The sequence below is a fragment of the Lepidochelys olivacea genome (assembly GCF_965140295.1).
Source record: "Lepidochelys olivacea isolate rLepOli2 genome assembly, chromosome: 1".
Taxonomy (NCBI): domain Eukaryota; kingdom Metazoa; phylum Chordata; order Testudines; family Cheloniidae; genus Lepidochelys; species Lepidochelys olivacea.
The window spans coordinates 1901154-1918615 of record NC_140411.1 but is presented as its reverse complement, the minus strand read 5'-3'; the positions used below and the strand labels follow the sequence as shown (position 1 = coordinate 1918615).

General features: G+C 47.0%; 2 pseudogenes across 2 annotated transcripts; one reads left to right on the top strand and one right to left on the bottom strand.

The window, feature by feature from the left end:
* The first annotated feature begins 308 nt into the window (after positions 1-308).
* LOC311514439 (olfactory receptor 52R1-like) lies at positions 309-1387 on the top strand (annotated as a pseudogene). The gene has a single exon. The product of its transcript is annotated as an olfactory receptor 52R1-like (transcript).
* A 5752-nt stretch (positions 1388-7139) lies between these two features.
* On the bottom strand, positions 7140-17180 carry LOC311514625 (olfactory receptor 52B2-like; annotated as a pseudogene). The gene is made up of 2 exons: positions 17046-17180; positions 7140-7934 (listed from the first exon to the last, which is right to left on the bottom strand). The product of its transcript is annotated as an olfactory receptor 52B2-like (transcript).
* Positions 17181-17462: the final 282 nt, after the last annotated feature.

Here is a 17462-nt window from a genome sequence, read left to right as displayed (position 1 = left end):
TGTGTTTCCTGCTGGTGTCTATTAAGAGTTCCTAAACCATGATGTGTAGGAATTATTTGATGCATGGACCACCATAAAATATGGAATTAGCATTAGGAGGGTCAGTTGTTCATGATTCATTTATCTGAATAATGGAAACGTCAAATTTCAGTGTGTGAAGAGCGAGCAATCTGCTTCCCCCATGAGAACAGCCTCCAGTAATGCATGTAGTGTCTCATATTCACATTGTCTCTCCATCCAGGTATTTGTACTGCGACCATCACCCTAGAGGCTGGGCACATACAGGAAGTCAGGGGAACTTACGGTACATGCAAGAGACACCGTTCTGCCTCAGAGTTGGACACCTTCTCCCCTACTCCATGTCAGATTCCAACACTACCAACTTCACCAACCCCTCCACCTTCATCCTGCTGGGCATTCCTGGCCTGGAGGTGGCCCATGTCTGGATCTCCATCCCCTTCTGTGCCATGTACGCCATAGCCATGTTGGGGAACTTCACCATCCTGTTCATTGTGAAGATAGAGCTGAACCTCCATGAGCCCATGTACTATTTCCTCTGCATGCTGGCTGTTTCTGACCTGGTCCTGTCTATGTCAATCCTGCCCAAAACACTGACCATCTTCTGGTTCAATTCCAGGGAGATCGATTTCAGTGCCTGCCTCACCCAACTGTACTTCATTCACTGCTTCTTCATGACTGAATCTGGGATTTTTGTGGCCATGGCGTTGGATCGTTACGAGGCCATCTGCCATCCCCTGAGACATTCCACCATCCTGACAAACCCGGTGGTGGTCAAGATTGGCCTCGCTGTGATGCTGCGTGGTGGCATAGTTGTACTGCCCTATCTCCTCCTGGCCAGGCAGTGGCCATATTGCAGAACCAACATTATTCCCCAAACGCACTGCGAGCACATGGCCGTCATGAAGCTGGCCTGCACCAACACCCACGTCAGTAGTTACTATGGCCTGTTTGTGGTATTCTGTGTAACTGGTCTGGATGTGGTTTTTATCACCATGTCTTATACCCAGATCCTCAGGGCCATCTTCAGCCTCCCCACAAAGGATGCCAGGTTCAAGACGTTTGAGACCTGCGGCTCTCACCTCTGTGCTATCTCAGCCTTTTACATCCCACGTCTCTTTTCCTCCCTCACATCCCGGTTTGGCCAGAATATGCCCCTGTATTTCCACATTCTCAGCGCCAATGTATATCTACTGGTGTCCCCCATGCTAAACCCCATTATTTATGGGATAAAGACCAAAGAGATCTGGGCAGGATCCTCCAACACTTTACTCAGAAAGGCACTAAAGTTTTCTCCTGGTCCTCTGGTTCTCAGACTGAGCTTTGTGGGGAGCTGGCTGGTGACAGGGTGCTGGGCCGTCTTTCCTGAATCGTTGGCTGGCCAAAGAGACATTAAATCCTTTCCTGACCATACTGTGCTGTGTCAGTGTGACAAACCCTTTAACTCATAAGGTTGCCACCTTTCTTATTTCTGGTAACTAGACCGCCTCTGCTCCCCATCTTCCTTCAAGGCCCCACCCACTTCTCCGCCTTTTCTCCTAAGGCTCTGCCCCTGTCCCTCTCTCCTCCCCTGTCACTCTCTATATCATCTCCTCCTCTCTCTCACCCTCCCCCACAGCTGGGCTCCCTCTGCTCTGGGGCTGGGACAGGAGCTGCTGCAGCCTGAGAAGGAGTCTTCAGTGAGTGCAGCCGGGTTGCAGTACTGGGACCAACAAGGAGCAGAGAGGGAAGCCAGGAAGCCGTATAAAAGCAGCTGAGGGTTGGGAGCAAGGTTGTGTTATAGGTGGGTGAGGTTCTGCATCATACAGCTTGTGGGCCCTAAAGCTCAGCTACAAAGTTCTAAGGCCAGAGACAATTGGGTGGTTTATTTCCTTAGCTTTCAGTTCCCCTTTGTTCCTCCCAGCTGGGAGCCTGTAGCCGGCAGGGTACTGGCAATGGGGATGGGCTGGGAGCCCTTTGCCCTGAGCTTGGCCTTGGGGGCATAGCAAGAGATCAGGTTGGTATCTAGGTGAACAACAGCTGAGAGAGGCAGAAGGATCAGCCCCTTCATTAGCTGGGAAGCTGGGATGCTGGGCAGAGGCCGGGGTGGCTTTGATAGCTCACCGGGAGTGAGATAAACAGCCCACCTGCCATTAGCTGGGTATTTACACATGTACACAGCCCCCCATCTGGAGCTACAGGGCACCCATTTCTTAGGGGCTGAAGCTGAACAGTGAAGCTGAGTCTAACATACGCTCTGCATGACGCTTTTTCTCGAATTCCTTTCGCTAGGCTGCTAGGCAGCGTCATCCCCATGTCAAGGAGGGACTGAGCCATGCAGAGGTAAAGTGATTTGCCCAAGGCCACACAATGGGTCGGTGGCAGAGCTGGGAATAGAAACCAAGAGCCCTGACCCCTGAGCACCGCTGCTCTGGCCACTCACGGGCACTGCTCCACTGATACCAGTACATAACCAATAATCTTCAGACACAAAGATGATACAGGGGCGTTGCCCGGGTCCGAGCAGGGCAGCAGCTGGAACACGAGAGCCACTGGAGGAAGGGAAGAGCCGATACAAATGTGTTTTGCTGCAGGGAGCTTCTCCTTGTGCAAAGAAAAGAGGAAAGAGTTCTCTGAAAGTGAGAGGTGGACGTCCGGGAATGCAGCTGTTTCCTCCAAGCGACGCCAGCCAGCACCCTTGGAACTGAACATCCTCAACTTGTGTTTGACTAAAGCATCTTCCAGAAATGCTTCCAGGGGCTAGATCCACAAAGGCACCTGGGTAAATACTGAACTTAGGCGCCGCTGCCTTTCTCAAACCCCGGCTCATCCGCTGCCTGACCCTGCAGGAGCCTCAGGTTCCACCAGAGGCCAAATCCATTATGACTTCTGGATGCAGCCTTGCAGGCTGGAAATGCATGTGTCTACATGCACGTGCGTCCATGTGTGTGTGCACGTGCGTTCATGTGTCTGTGTGTTTTTCACATGCATCCATGATGTGTGTGGATGTGTGTCCCTGCATGTGCACACCCACAATGTCCCATAGCCCGGCTGTTTAGCACCCTCACCTGGAGTGTGAGAGACCCAGATTCAAAGCCCTGTGCCACTTAAGGTTTATTTCTATAAAGTAGAAGAGCTCCAGACGGACAGACTGAGAGCTCCACACCGAACAGCCATTTGCCTGGTGCTCAGGGCACTCCTGGGGGATGTGGAGACCTGTGTTTAAGTCCCTGTTTGAAGTCAGATAGATCAAAGATTTTGGATCTGGGTGTCCCATGTCTCTCTCGGGTCTCTCATGAGAAAATGGTGATCTGTCCTAGGCATCCCGCTCCAGGAGAGGGCTCACAGATGACAATCCCACATGAAAATATGCCTCTGTGGTAAATGTGGGGGGAGGGTAGCACCCTTTTATGGACACCCAGCCAGTCAGTTAGCAATAAAAATCCTTCTTAGTAGCTGTACACTATTGCCTTACCTGTAAAGGTTAAGAAGTCTAACTGAAATGCTTAGGTAAGAGGAAGTGAGTGGGCACCTGGCCAAAAGAGTCAATGGGAAGGGTAGAAACTTTCAAATTGGAAAAAAAAAAAAACTTCTGCTCTGTCATCTGTTGTTTGGTTTGTTTTCTCGCCTGGAGAGACCATCCCAGAGGTATGCTGTAAGAAGCTTGGGCCAGGCATGAAAATTCCTCAGCATTCCTACCTAGAATTATTCATTTGAAACTACAAATATGTAAGTAGCACAAAATGTTTTGTTAGATGTGATCAGGATTCTCTCTTTATTTTGGGCTTGTTGAGTCCTCTGTGCTAAACAAAGGTGCTTTTTCCGTTTTGTAATCTTTAAGCTGAACCCCAGAGAAGCAATTTCTGGGGTTTAGTCTTTTCCAGTTGCTCTTTAACATCTAGCAACATCCTTGATTTTCCAGGTGTGTTTTCTTTCTTCTTTTTTTTCAATAAAAATCATCTTTTTAAGAACATGATTTGATTCTTGTGTCTTAAGAAGAAGAGGGTGTCTGTGCGCATTATTCAGCTATCTACTAGCAGGAACAAAGGGTTTCAGATTCAGCGGGTGGCAAGAGCTGGTTCTTTTCCTCGATTCTTTTCTCAACTCTTCCGTAGAGGAGGGGTGAAGGAGCTGAGGATGTCTCACAGGAAGGAATTCCCAAGGGAGCCTTCCTGGGTTCTAAGGAGGTGTTGCATTTGGGTGGTGGCAGAAACACGACCCAGGGCAAGGGAGAATCTGTAACCTTGGGAGTTTAATACAAGCCTGGAGTGGCAAGGTATTTTAAGGTCTTTTGCGAGCCCCCACCTTCTGCACTCTAAGTGCCTGAGTGGGGAATCAGCCTTGACTGCCCCCATCTCCATCCCATCAGCCAAGCCCCTAGAAGCCCAAATCAGAGGGAGTTAGGTGCTTAAGGACCATGTATGGACTTTGGAGACCACAATGGCTGAATTGGAGGAGCTAAGGGAGACAAGAGAGCTACATAGATGAGACTTCCCGGGACAGAGCAGAATGGTCCCACCCCTGGTCTGACAGCCTCTGTGATGCTGAGGAGGATGAAAGTCTCAGGGAAGGAAAACATCAAATTGGAGCAGTTGGGACCCTCCTTCTAGATGATGCCTTGGGACCCTCTCATACTGAGGATAACTCTCTGGAGGAGGCAACTCCAATTATTAGGGAGAAACGGTTAATAGTTATGGGGGATTCAATCATTAGAAACATAAAAGCGGCAAAGAGTCCTGTGGCACCTTATAGACTAACAGACGTATGGGAGCATAAGCTTTCATGGGTGAATAACCACTTCTTCAGATGCATGTAGTGGAAATTTCCAGAGGCAGGTATAAATATTAGCTTGCGTATTTATACCTGCTTCTGGAAATTTCCACTACATGCGTCCGACGAAGTGGGTATTCACCCACCAAAACTTATGCTCCAATACATCTGTTAGTCTATAAGGTGCCACAGGACTCTTTGCCGCTTTTACAGATCCAGACAAACACGGCTACCCCTCTGATATTAGAGACATAGATAGCTGGGTTTGCAATGACCAGAAGAACTGCATGGTAACTTACCAACCAGGTCCAAAGTTTGTGGACCTCTTCAGACATTGACTTATGTGCAGTTCTGGGAAGGAGCTGGTAGTCGTGGTATATGTAGTGGTAGTCGTGGTATATGTATGCACAGGAGAGAGGTTGTGGAAGCCACATTTAGGCCTTTTCTTGGCCTGGCTGCCTCCCTAGTATATCCTCAGGCCTTTGCTGCAAGGCCTCAGCCTGGGAGGTCGCCAGGCCAGAGCTCCCCAGCTTGGTTTGCTCTTCCCCAGCACTGCTCTGTCCAAGGTTCCCCTGTCTCTCCCAGGCAGCTAGGTCCTTCTTGATCCACTGCTGCAGCAAGACTCACTTCCTTTTCCCCAGGAGCCCTTCTTATACTTGTCCTGCTGGGCCCTGATTGCCTGCCTCAAGCCCGCTCGTGATTGACTCCCCGGGGCAGCCCTTTCCCAGGGCTGTTTTTAACCCCATCCAAACTGGAGCAGGGTGACCACCCTGCTCCACACCCCCCCCCCCACTCAAAATACCATGCCCTGGGGTAGGGGAGTCCTCTACCCTGTGCAATCTGGAGATGTCTCACCAGCCACCCTCACGTCTCTTCATTTTCCTTCAACTTCAGGGTCAGGTCTTCCTTCTCCTTGTGGAATTTCTGCAGCTCCACCTCTGCTGTCTAGTGGGCCTGTCCCACAGCCGTCAGCCACGTCCATTGGCTAACATCCTCCTGACCCTGTAATGTCAGGGTCTTGGTTCCCATTGCAGGCTGCTCCCTCACAGCCTGGGTCCCAACCTCTCACGGGGCCCACTCCGTCTCAGTCCCCTTTTCTGCCACCTCATGCTGGTGGCTCTCAGGCAGGTCTACCGCCTTCACTGCCATGTTGACCTCGCTCATCTTTGCCACTTCTTGGTCCCCAGGCACCTTCTTCTTCGGCTGCCCTCCCCAGAAGGGGCAGTGCCTTTTAATATGGCCCCACTCGTGGCAGCCAAAGCAGACTCCCTGCCTCTCTGCTGCCTTGGGCCCCTTCTCACTGGGCTTCAACTGGACCCTCCACCTGGGGCCTGGGCACTCCCACTGTAGGTGTCCATGTTGCCCACAGGCCCAACAGGTCTGTTGTCCCTTGGGTTTCCTCACCCAGCAGGCATTCCCAGGGCCATGTCCCTTCCCCTTCTCTGGGTGAGGCTCCTTGCCCCCATCCCAGTAGGGACAATTCCTCCTTAAATGTCCACACCTCCTGCAGGAGTAACAAGCTCTATACTCCGCCACTGGCCTCCTGGCCCTGCTGCAGGGCTTTTCTCTTGGATTCCTTCCTCAGGAGTCTTACAAGGGCCTGCTGTTCATAGAGCAGCTGCCCCATTTGTTCATGCAGGGCCCAATACATCTCCCATTGTCCCTCCTGGCTCTCCTGGGTCACCTGTAGCGGGGTCTCTAGTCTTCCCCACTGCTCACAAGTCCCCTTTCACTGGGGCACTGATGCTGGAGTCCAGCCAGGTATGGAATAAGAGCCCTCCATGAAAAAAAAACATCTACATAGGCCCCTGGTTGCCTCTCCTTGCCCCAAGATGCCAGAACATTTTCGTATCAGAGCTGAGGGGGTCTAATATTTATTTATTTTTCTTTCTTTTACATAGGAATTAGATACAGTTCTCCAGTCAGATAATTGGTAAGTTATCTGTGAAAAAATAGTTTTTAGTGCCTAAGTAGCCCCTTGAATCATGTTTAAAGTTGTCACCCCTACCAAAACCTTAAATGGAGGGTGGGAGGAGGAGGGACAAGGAGATGATCCAGCACATGACACGGGGAGGAGAGGAGAGGAGCAAGCAACCAGGCCAGGGCCTTGGAGGGGAAGAGGAAGAGCAGGGTGGGGCCTTGTTGGAAGAGGTGGGGCAAGGGGGGAGGCTTGGGGGTCCAATACAAGCAATTAAAAAGGTGTCAACTCAATGAGTTGTACATAGACCGATTCCCCAGTTTGTCACCCTGACAGTACACAGTAAGGTCAGGAAGGGGATTAATGTCTTTCTGACTGTCAAGTCAGGGATTCAAGGAGGAGGGCCCAGCATCATGTCAAAAGCCAGCTGTCCATGGAGCTCCAGGAGAAAACTTTAGGTCCCTTTATGAGTAAAGAGCCACAGCAGCCTGTCCCGGATCTGTTTGGTCCTCACATAAAAAATGACAGGGTTTTGCATGGGGGGCACCAGGAGGCACACATTGGTAAAGAGAACATTTAAATGCAGGTCCATATTGTGGCCAATCTGGTACATGAGGACGGAGAACAGACCTGAGATATAAAAGGCTAAAATGGCACAGAGGTGGGAGGCACAGGTCTGAAAATTCTTGAGCCGGGCATCCTTTGTGGGGAGGCTGAAGATGGCCTGAGGATCTGGATAGAGGACACAGCGATAAAAAACACATCCAGACCGATCACCAAGATTGCCATTAAAGAGGCCGTAATAACTATTGATGTGAATGTCTGCACAGGCCAGATTCACCATAGCTATGTGCTCACAGTAGGAGTGGGGGACGATGTTGGTTCTGCAATATGGCAACTGCCTTGCCAGCAAGGGACAGGGCATTACAAGCATGCAGCCACGCATCACCACAGCCAAGCTGATCTTGGCCACAATGGGGTTTCTCAGGATGATGGAATGTCTCAGAGGATCACAGATGGCCACATAGTGGTCAAAAGCCATAGCCATGTCCAAAAAGCAGTGAATGAAGAACATCTCGGTGAGGCAGGCATTGAAATCTACCTCCCTGGAATTAAACCAGAGGATGCTCAGTGCTTTGGAAAGGGTGCAAGTGCACAGGACCAGGTCAGTGACGGCCAGCATACAGAGGAAATAGTACATGGGCCCATGAAGGCTTGGCTCCATCTTCACAATGAACAGGATGGTGAAGTTTCCCCAGATGGCTATCACATACATGGAGCAGAAGTCTACTGGGGAAGACTCTTTTGAATAAGTACTGTTGTCCCTTAAAAGTAAGGAAAAGCAGGCCAAGAATTGGGATGCAATGGGATGGTGAAAAAACAATTTGCCTAATCTATGACGGAGAACCATCTAGGGGGCCCTGTGTTCTTGCCATCACTAGAGCTAGATCTGCCACTATTGTTGCTATGGGGGTGTAGCTTTACTATTTTTTCTAAAATCCACTCTCAATCTCCTGAAGCATTTAATATGGGCCAGATCAGGCTACTGTATGTGGGATTCCCCTTTTCCAGCACTCCCTGTTGTTCTAATGATTCAATTCTTTTCTGCGTATTCAAGTCTTATTTCCTGAAGTGCTGCAATGTCAACACTGAGTTTGTACAGCTCACGGTCTATCGAAGTTAACTTCCGTATGCTGCTTGTGTATTGTATGTCATCATTCTCTGTCAGTGCCGGACACATGGTCCTGACATTCCAGCTGTCAAGCCGGAAAGTTCATGGTTTCTTATTTTTGCCAGGTGCAAGGTTTCCATCTATCATTGAACTTTTGGTTTAGCCCGCACACCCCATGAGGCATGGTGGTTCAGCACCTAACTGTCCGGGGGCTGCTCGGGTATGTGGTGGGTGATGGCTGACAAATGGAGTGCAGTGGTTCCTCCCACCATTGAAGGTAACCCTTGGTGCCCTACTCTATGCCAATCAAGTGAGAACTTATAACCCGTAACTGCCACCTTCCATGTTGTATCCATGCTGCCAGCAAGGATGGAGTGTCCTCTCCATGTGATGTGGCACAATAGCCTGGGCAGTTAATATGAGGGTGCTATTTTACCTATGTGTGAGCGTGCCCCTCTTGACTTCACTGGTTTGGATCGAAGGAAGGATGGAGTTGATACATTTTGAACCAGCTGTGCTGCAGGAGTTGCCAGTGCAGAGGAGTCTTCCATTTGTCTGCCTTTCAGGGCTCCACTCCTAGATTAGTGATCAGCCATACCTGCAGGACCCAATCTGTCCTTTATGGATGTTGTTGGCAAAGCACCGAATGAATCTGCTCACCTGCCCTTTTGATGACATTTCCTCCATCAAGAGTTCCACTTTTCTCCTCAGGCACTTGTTATGCTTATGTTCCTGGAAAAAGCAGGTTTTCAATTCCGACCTGACTTGACAATGCCATAGTTAAGGATCACAAAAAGGAGGTTATTAAGAATCTAAAGAACAAAAGAAATCCTACAAAAGTTTAGGGCCAATTCCTAGAAGGAGAAAGAAAACTTGTTAATGTTGCAGAAAAGGTGGAAAAGGTTCAAGAAATAGTTTTGTTCTGCATTTGGAAAGGAGCAGTTTGAGGTACTCATATCACATGAGTTTATGTAATCCTTTCAAGTCCATTAGCTGTCAAGGAAGATGCTAAACAGAATCTACAGTAGAAACTTGGAGTTGTGAACACCAGAGTTACAAACTGACCAATCAACCACACACCTCACTCAGAACCAGAAATAAGCAATCAGGCAGCAGCAGAGCCTAAATAAATAAATACAAATAAAGGACATTTCTGTGTTAAATGAGAAGTATTAAAAATAAAGGGAAAGATTAAAAAAAGATTTGACAAGGTTAGGAAATAATGAAAAAGCTTGTATGGAATTAGTTCAGAAAAATTCTAGGAATATAATTAATGCCAGGAAACAATAAGGTTTATGGAAAACTGGTCTTGTCAAATAAACCCAATTTCATACTTCAGTGAGAGTCCACATTTGGATAGTCAAGGGAGTTGAAATAAAATCTGATTTCTCTACACATAAAATGCTCCAGCAGCGCTGCCATAGCACTTCAATGTAGACATTACTTAAGCCAACAGCAGGGCGTTCTCCCATCAGAGTAGGTAACCCACTCCCCTGAAAGGCTGATGGAAGAATTCTTCCAATGACCTCATGCTGTCTACACCCGGGTTAGGTTGATATAGCGACATCTCTCAGGGGGGTGGATTTTTTTGCAACTGGAAAAAAAGAAAATGCAATTATGGATTGCATTAACAAAGGCATAGCATGGAGGTCATGGGAGGCAATAGTATTCCTCTACTCAGTGCTCATTAGGCCTCAGCTGGAGAAGGATGTAGAAAAACTGAAAATGGTCTAGAGCTAAGAGACAAAGGTGATCCAAGGGATGGAATGCAGGCCATATGAGCAAAGCCTGAAGGAAATGGATATGTTTAATTTGGAAAAGAGCAGGCTGAGGAGGGACATGACAATGGTCTTCAGATACTTGAAGGGCTGACATAAAAATGGAGAAAAGTTGTTCTGTCTTACCGCAGCCAGTGGAACAAGAGCCAATGTGTTCAAACTCCAGCGTAGCAGATTGAGATGAAATCTCAGGAAAAACTTCCTCAGTGTAAGAACAGGCGGAAAATGGAACAGACGCCTCGGGAGACCGTGGAAGCACCTTAGCTGGAGGTTTTCCAAAAAAAGCTGGACAGTCATCTGTCTAGGATGGTTTAGATGCAAAAAGTCCTGCATCCGGGCAGGGGGTCATACTAGAAGATGATATAAAATATTTGTGTAGACCAGGTCTTAATCACACACTAGTTATGAAGCTCAATACAGGGGTAAATGAGTGAAATGTAATGGTGTGTGTTATACAGGACGCCAGACTGTATGATCTAATGCTCCCCTCTGACCTTGAACCCTATGAGTCTATTGATAAAAAAAGTAAATCAGGTCCTAGCCCCCCTTTGCAATAGCTACAGATGAAGGTCAAACCATGCTTGCCAGCTACAGAGTGTTAGTAACTTGAATACAGGTGGACACAGCACCTCTGTTCAGTTCGGAGAGGAAAATTTGTTCAGCCTCATTCCAGTACTTAAAAGCTCAAGTGCTCTGCATGGGAGAACATCATAAATATAAAGGGAAAGGTAAACACCTTTAAAATCCCTCCTGGCCAGAGGAAAAATCCTCTCACCTCTAAAGGGGTAAGAAGCTAAAGGTAACCTCGCTGGCACCTGACCAAAATGACCAATGAAGAGACAAGATACTTTCAAAAGCTAGGAGGAGGGAGAGAAACAAAGGGTCTGTGGCTGTCTATATGCTGCTTTTGCCGGGGACAGAACAGGCATGGAGTCTTAGAACTTTTAGTAAGTAATCTAGCTAGATATGTGTTAGATTATGATTTCTTTAAATGGCTGAGAAAATAGCTGTGCTGAATAGAATGAATATTCCTGTCTGTGTGTCTTTTTTTGTAACTTAAGGTTTTGCCTAGAGGGATTCTCTATGTTTTGAATCTAATTCCCTTGTAAGGTATCTACCATCCTGATTTTACAGAGGTGATTCCTTTACTTGTATTAAAAGTCTTCTTGTAAGAAAACTGATTGCTTTTTCATTGTTCTAAAATCCAAGGGTTTGGGTCTGTGGTCACCTATGCAAATTGGTGAGGATTTTTACCAAACCTTCCCCAGGAAGTGGGGTGCAACGGTTGGGAGGATTTTGGGGGGGGAAGAAATGTCCAAACTACGTTTCCCAGTAAACCCAGTTAAACTTTGGTGGTGGCAGTGGAAATTCCAAGGGCAAAGGGTAAAATTAATTTGTACCTTGGGGAAGTTTTAACCTAAGCTGTTAAAAGTAAGCTTAGGAGGTTTTCATGCAGGTCCCCACATCTGTACCCTAGAGTTCAGAGTGGGGGAGGAACCTTGACAGAGAAATACTCCAGATTAGCCCAATGAGCAGGCAGAGAGTTCAGTTATAGGAATTCAAGCAGCCTGACACTGGGGCCATGCTGGAAAGTCTGACTGAGCCTGAAACATTAATTTTCAATTCCACCAGGGAGAGACTGGGAGGAAACGAACAGAGAGGGCAAGAACAAATCCAATGGAAACACTAATCCAGTCTCCATCCTGTCTACAGGGCGCCCCTTTTCCCATGGCACCTTTGGGGGGAAGACGAGGCCACTATCCCCAGGAACATTTGATTAGATTAGTCGCTTTTACTAAGTCCGTTCCCCAGAAGTAACCCCAGTGACTGTGATTTGTTGGCAGGTATCTGAGTGGGAACAGAAGTGGACACCTGCAGTTGATGCTTCCCAGGAGTGGGGAGCTCACAAACTCCAGTAAGTTCTGAAAACCTCAGATTCACCATGAGGGGATCGTGCAGACTCAGGCTCTGCTCATCCAGCCTTTCCACTGCATCCTCAAAATGAACAGTCTCTGCCAGAGCAGGAGTCTATTTCCCTTTTGGTGTGACACACAGACCATGGTTATGGCAGGAAAGTCAGGATTCCTGGGTTCTGCCTGTCATCCTGCCACTCAATCTCTGTGTGACCTCGACCAAGTCATGTCTCCCCATGCCTCAGTTTACCTATCTGTATAATGGGGATATGTTCAAAGTGACTTTCCTTTGCTAGGGGTTTTCAAGATTCTTCAATGAAAGGTGCTGCACAATAGGATGATAGTTACTGATGAGAACTACTGATCTCTGATCCTTTAGCGACCACCCCGTGTGTCTGCAGAAAGTGCTTGTGTCTCCCCTCAGGCATCTTTCTCCAGATCTGTCTGTTTACTATCGATCCAGCCATCCTGGGAATTTGCAGGGTATAAGACCCTATGGGGTAGGGCTAGGGCTCCTCAGTGAAACTCATTGGAACAATCAGAAAAAAAAATAACACGGGGAAGACATATTTTCTCCTAGTTTCCTGAGAAAAGTCAGCTGGACGGTTATTCTGAAAACTTTAAAAAAACAATTCTGCTGGAAGCACACATGCAGCTTGGGAAATATCAGTCCAAATGCCTAAAATTTGGCAAACTTATAAGCAACTGAAAATAAGGTCTTCTTATTGAAGGGGTTAGACAGTCTTAACTAAAAGTCATGCCACCAGCACCACGTACAATGGCCAAACTGTTTGTGTATCTCATTAAGCTGAGCTCTTCGCTCTAATAATGTCAGTGGCAATAAGTTCCACAGGTCAAATATGCATTATGTTAACAAGTTTCTTTTATCATGTGTTATATGTTCAGACTTGAAATGTAACCGAATAGAGTTGGAACACATTCCCTCTTCTCCTGCCCCCTGTGGTAAGACAGAACAACTTTCTTCCAGCTCTTTATGGCAGCCTTTTGAAGTATCTGAAGACTGCTATCATGTCCCCACTTAATCTCCTCTTTTCCAAACTAAACATAACCAGTTCTCTCTGTCGTTGATCATATGGCTTGTATTCCAGCACTTTGTCATTTTTGTCACAAGAAGGTAGATGGAAGAGTTTTTACGCCCACCTAGCGATCACCTCTTGGGGAAGTGGGTTACCTATGCTGATGGAAGAAACCCTGCCTTCGGTGTCAGTCGTGTCTACACAAAAGTCATGTCATGTCAAGTCATGGACATAAGTCAGCAGTGTGCCCTTGTTGCCAAGAAGGCTAAAGGCATATTGAGCTGCATTAGTAGAAGCAGGGGAGGGATAGAAGGGGGGAGGGATAGTTCAGTGGTTTGAGCACTGGCCTGCTAAACCCAGGCTTGTGAGTTCAATCCTGGAGGGGGCCATTTAGGGATCTGGGGCAAACAGTGGGGACTGGTCCTGCTTTGAGCAGGGGGTTGGACTAGATGACCTCCTGAGGTCCCTTCCAACTCTGATATTCTATGATTCTATGAAGCATTGCCAGTAGATCGAAGCAAGTGATTATTCCCCTCTATTCAGCCCTGGTGAGGCCACATCTGGAGTATTGCATCCAGTTTTGGTCCCTGCACTACAGAAGGGATGTGAACAAATTGGAGACAGTCCATCGGAAGGCAACAAAAATGATTAGAGGGTTGGGACACATGATTTACAAGGAGAAGCTGAAGGAACTGGGGTTATTTGGTCTGTAGAAGAGAAGAGTGAGGGAAGGATTTGATAGCAGCCTTCAACTACCTGAAGGGGGGTTCCAAACAGGATGGCGCTAGGCTGTTCTGAATGGTGGCAGATGACAGAACAAGAAGCAATGATGTCAAGTTGCTGTGGGGGAGGTCTAGGTTGGATATTAGGAAAAACTATTTCACTGGGAGGGTGTTCAAGTACTGGGATGGGTTACCTAGGGTAGTGGTGGAATCTCTAGCATTAGAGGTTTATAAGGCACAGCTCGAGAAAGTCCCGGCTGGGATGATTTAGGTAGAGTTGGTCCTGCTTCGAGCACTAGTTGGACAAGATGATACCATTTGATAGATATATTGCTGTGACACTATGTACCCCAAAACAACATATTGGCACCTCCATATTAACCACTGTTATGTAATTGCAACAATTCATGTACAAAATATGTCCTATGAGGTGTCAATGGAAAAGTTATGGTTTGCTGAATATGACCATCATATTTGTATGCATGTCTCATTTTGGGATTTGAAATGACCTATGTACCTACATTTCAAATGTGTTTGTTCCTGTGGTCATTCCCAAAATGTAGTTTATATTCAGTTGAGCCAGCACACTGTGAATGGATTATTCAAATTCATGCCCCATTAATGAGCACAATGGGCCATGGACCAGAATATGACTCACTTCTATGACTCACTGAAGCATGCAAGAGCACGTAACCAACTCAGATGATTCTGGACTCAATCTTGTGCCTGTACGTTTCCACTAACTGCTGTGGGCTTTATTTTGAAAAACGAGATTCCGTCCACCTGGCAGAAGCTATAAAAGGGAAAGTGACATCACCACTTGGTCTCACTCCCTGTCCCCCACAACTGAACACCTGAAAGCATGGCTAGAGGGAAAAGACTGTGACCGGGCAGGTGGTCCCAGGCTGGAAAGAAGAAATCCTGGCCCATGTATGGAGGATTGGGGAACTGTTTCTACCATCAGGGTGAGACACTCATTGATTCAAATCCTGTCTAGTTTATAGAACTCAGTTTGCAATTTTGCTTTATTTCTTAGGTAATCTTCTTTGAAACACTTATTATTTGTAGTTAATAAATCTGTTTTATTTTTTTAACCTAAACCAGTGTGTTGTTTGAAGTATAAAGGGAAATCTGCTCAGGATCAGGGGCTGGTGCATTGTCCTCTCCACAATGAGGAAGGGGCAGATGAGTAATAAACTTACCATTCAGGCTTATGAGCAGGACAAGACAGTCAGCTCTGTGTCCTAGGCTGGTGAACTGGGGGTACTTGACTGGAGCTTTGCTACAGTGGGTTCACGGGTTGCTGGTGAAAGCATTCATGTAACTCAACTGGGTGTGTCCCTACCTGTGAACGTTTTTGTAAGTGCAGGACCTGTAGGTGACTGAAGCTTCTCATAGCCTGAGAGGGGAGGGGGCCCAGACTGATATGCTAGAGGGATCAGCAGTGCAGATTGCATCCTGAGGAAGTCCATCACAGTGGCATTACAAGCAGTGTGAAATGCACACCTTGTTGTTCTGAGTTAAATTTGAACTTCATACACTTGTGCAGAGTTGTTAAGCGTGGTGGCTGGAGATCAAATAGGTCACCATTGTTTTTATTTTCTGTTTCCTTATTTCAGAAAGGGAAGTAGGGACAGAAAAAGCAACAAAATGAGAGAAAGCAGCAAACAATTTCAAAACTGGAGCTATTCAAATTGCAGGCAGCAGAAAAAGAAAAAGCACATAGGTGAATTTTTAAGCTAAAGAAGACAGAGACTGCCAGAGAGAAGGCTGAAAAGAGTAGGTCTAGGGAACCAAAATAACAAGAAATTAAGGAGAAAGAGGGAGCACAGAAACACCTGTTGAACTTCCTGGACAAGCAGAACCAGAACCCTCCACAAATTTCCACCTCTCCAAAAATCCACAAATTGGAACAGTTGTGTCCTGCATACAATGAGGCCATTGATATTGCTGAATAATTCACTATCTTTGAGAGGCTATGTGTGATTCCTGATGACCAGAAGATGAACACTTTAGTTGCAAAGTTAACTGGTAAAGTTCTGTATACACTCAATAAAATGCCAATTGAGAATGCTTTAGAGTATTGTAAATTCAAAGAAATTATTTTGGAACAATTTCAGATTACCCCTGAAACATAAGGAGTGAAATCTGGGTATCTTAAGAGGGGTGCTGATATGAGTACTGTGGAATATGGTAAAAAAAGAGAAAGATTTAATGGGAAAGCAGGTAAGGGGTAAAGATGTTACAAGCTTTGAAGGAATGTTTGACCTTTTTTCCTAATATCCAAACTAGAATTCTCCCACTGCCACAAGTGATTCCCACAAGTGATTCCCACAAGTGATTCAGGGAAGGGGGCCCAGCACCATATCACCAGCCAGCTCTACACAGAGCTCAGCCTGAGACCCCGATCACGAGGAGAAAACTTTTAGGTCCCTTTATGAGGAAAGAGCCGGAGCAGCCTTTCCCGGATCTGTTTGGTCCTCACACCATAGATGATAGGGTGTAACAAGGGGGGCACCAAAAGGTACACATTGGCCATGAGAATGAGGAAATGCAAGGGCACATTGTGGCCAAACCGATGTGTGATGGAAGAGAAGAAATCTGGAATGTAAAAAACCAAGATGGCACAAAGGTGGGAGCCGCAGGTCCCAAAAGTCTTGAGTCGGGCATCCTTTGTGGGGAGGCTGAAGATGGCCCTGAGGATCTGGATATATGACACGGTGATAAAAAAAACATCCAGACAGATCACAGAGAATAGAATAAAGAGGCCATAATAACTACTGAGGCGGGTGTCGGCACAGGCCAAATTCACCACAGCTATGTGCTCACAGTATGAGTGGGGGATGATGTTGGTTCTACAGTATGGCCAACACCTTGCCAGGAAGGGATAAGGGAATGCAAGTATGCTACTGCGCAGCACCATGGCCAGGCCAATCTTGGCCACAACAGAATTTGTGAGGATGGTAGAATGTCTCAGGGGATGGCAGATGGCCACGTAGCGATCCAAAGCCATGGCCACTAAGATCCCAGACTCCATTGCTGAGAAACAGTGAATGAAGTACATCTGGGTGAGGCAGGCACTGAAATCTATCTCAGTGGAATTGAACCAGAAGATGTTCAACATTTTTGGCATGGTGGACGTAGACAGGACCAGGTCGGTAACAGACAGCATGCAGAGGAAATAATAGATGGGCCCATGGAGGCTCGGCTCTATCTTCACGATGAACAAGATGCTGACGTTTCCCAAGATGGCTATGGTGTATATGGTGCAGAAGGGGATGGAGATCCAGACATGAGCAGCCTCCAGGCCAGGAATGCCCATCAGGATGAAGGTGGAGGGATTTGTGAAGTCAGTTGTGTTGGAATCTGACATGGAGTAGGGGAGAAGGTGTCCAACTCTGAGGCAGAATGGTGTCTCCCACATACACTGTAGTTTCCCGTCACTTCTTGTATGTCCCCAGGGTGCAGGGTGATGGTCGCTTTACAAATGCCTAGATGGAGAGACAATGTTAATATGAGACACTACATACACTAGCGGAGACTGTTCTTGTGAGTGAAGTAGATTGGTTGCTCTTCATACAGAGAGAAATGACATTCTTATTATTTAAATAAATGAATTTTGAACAACTGACCCTTCTTATGCCAATTCAATATA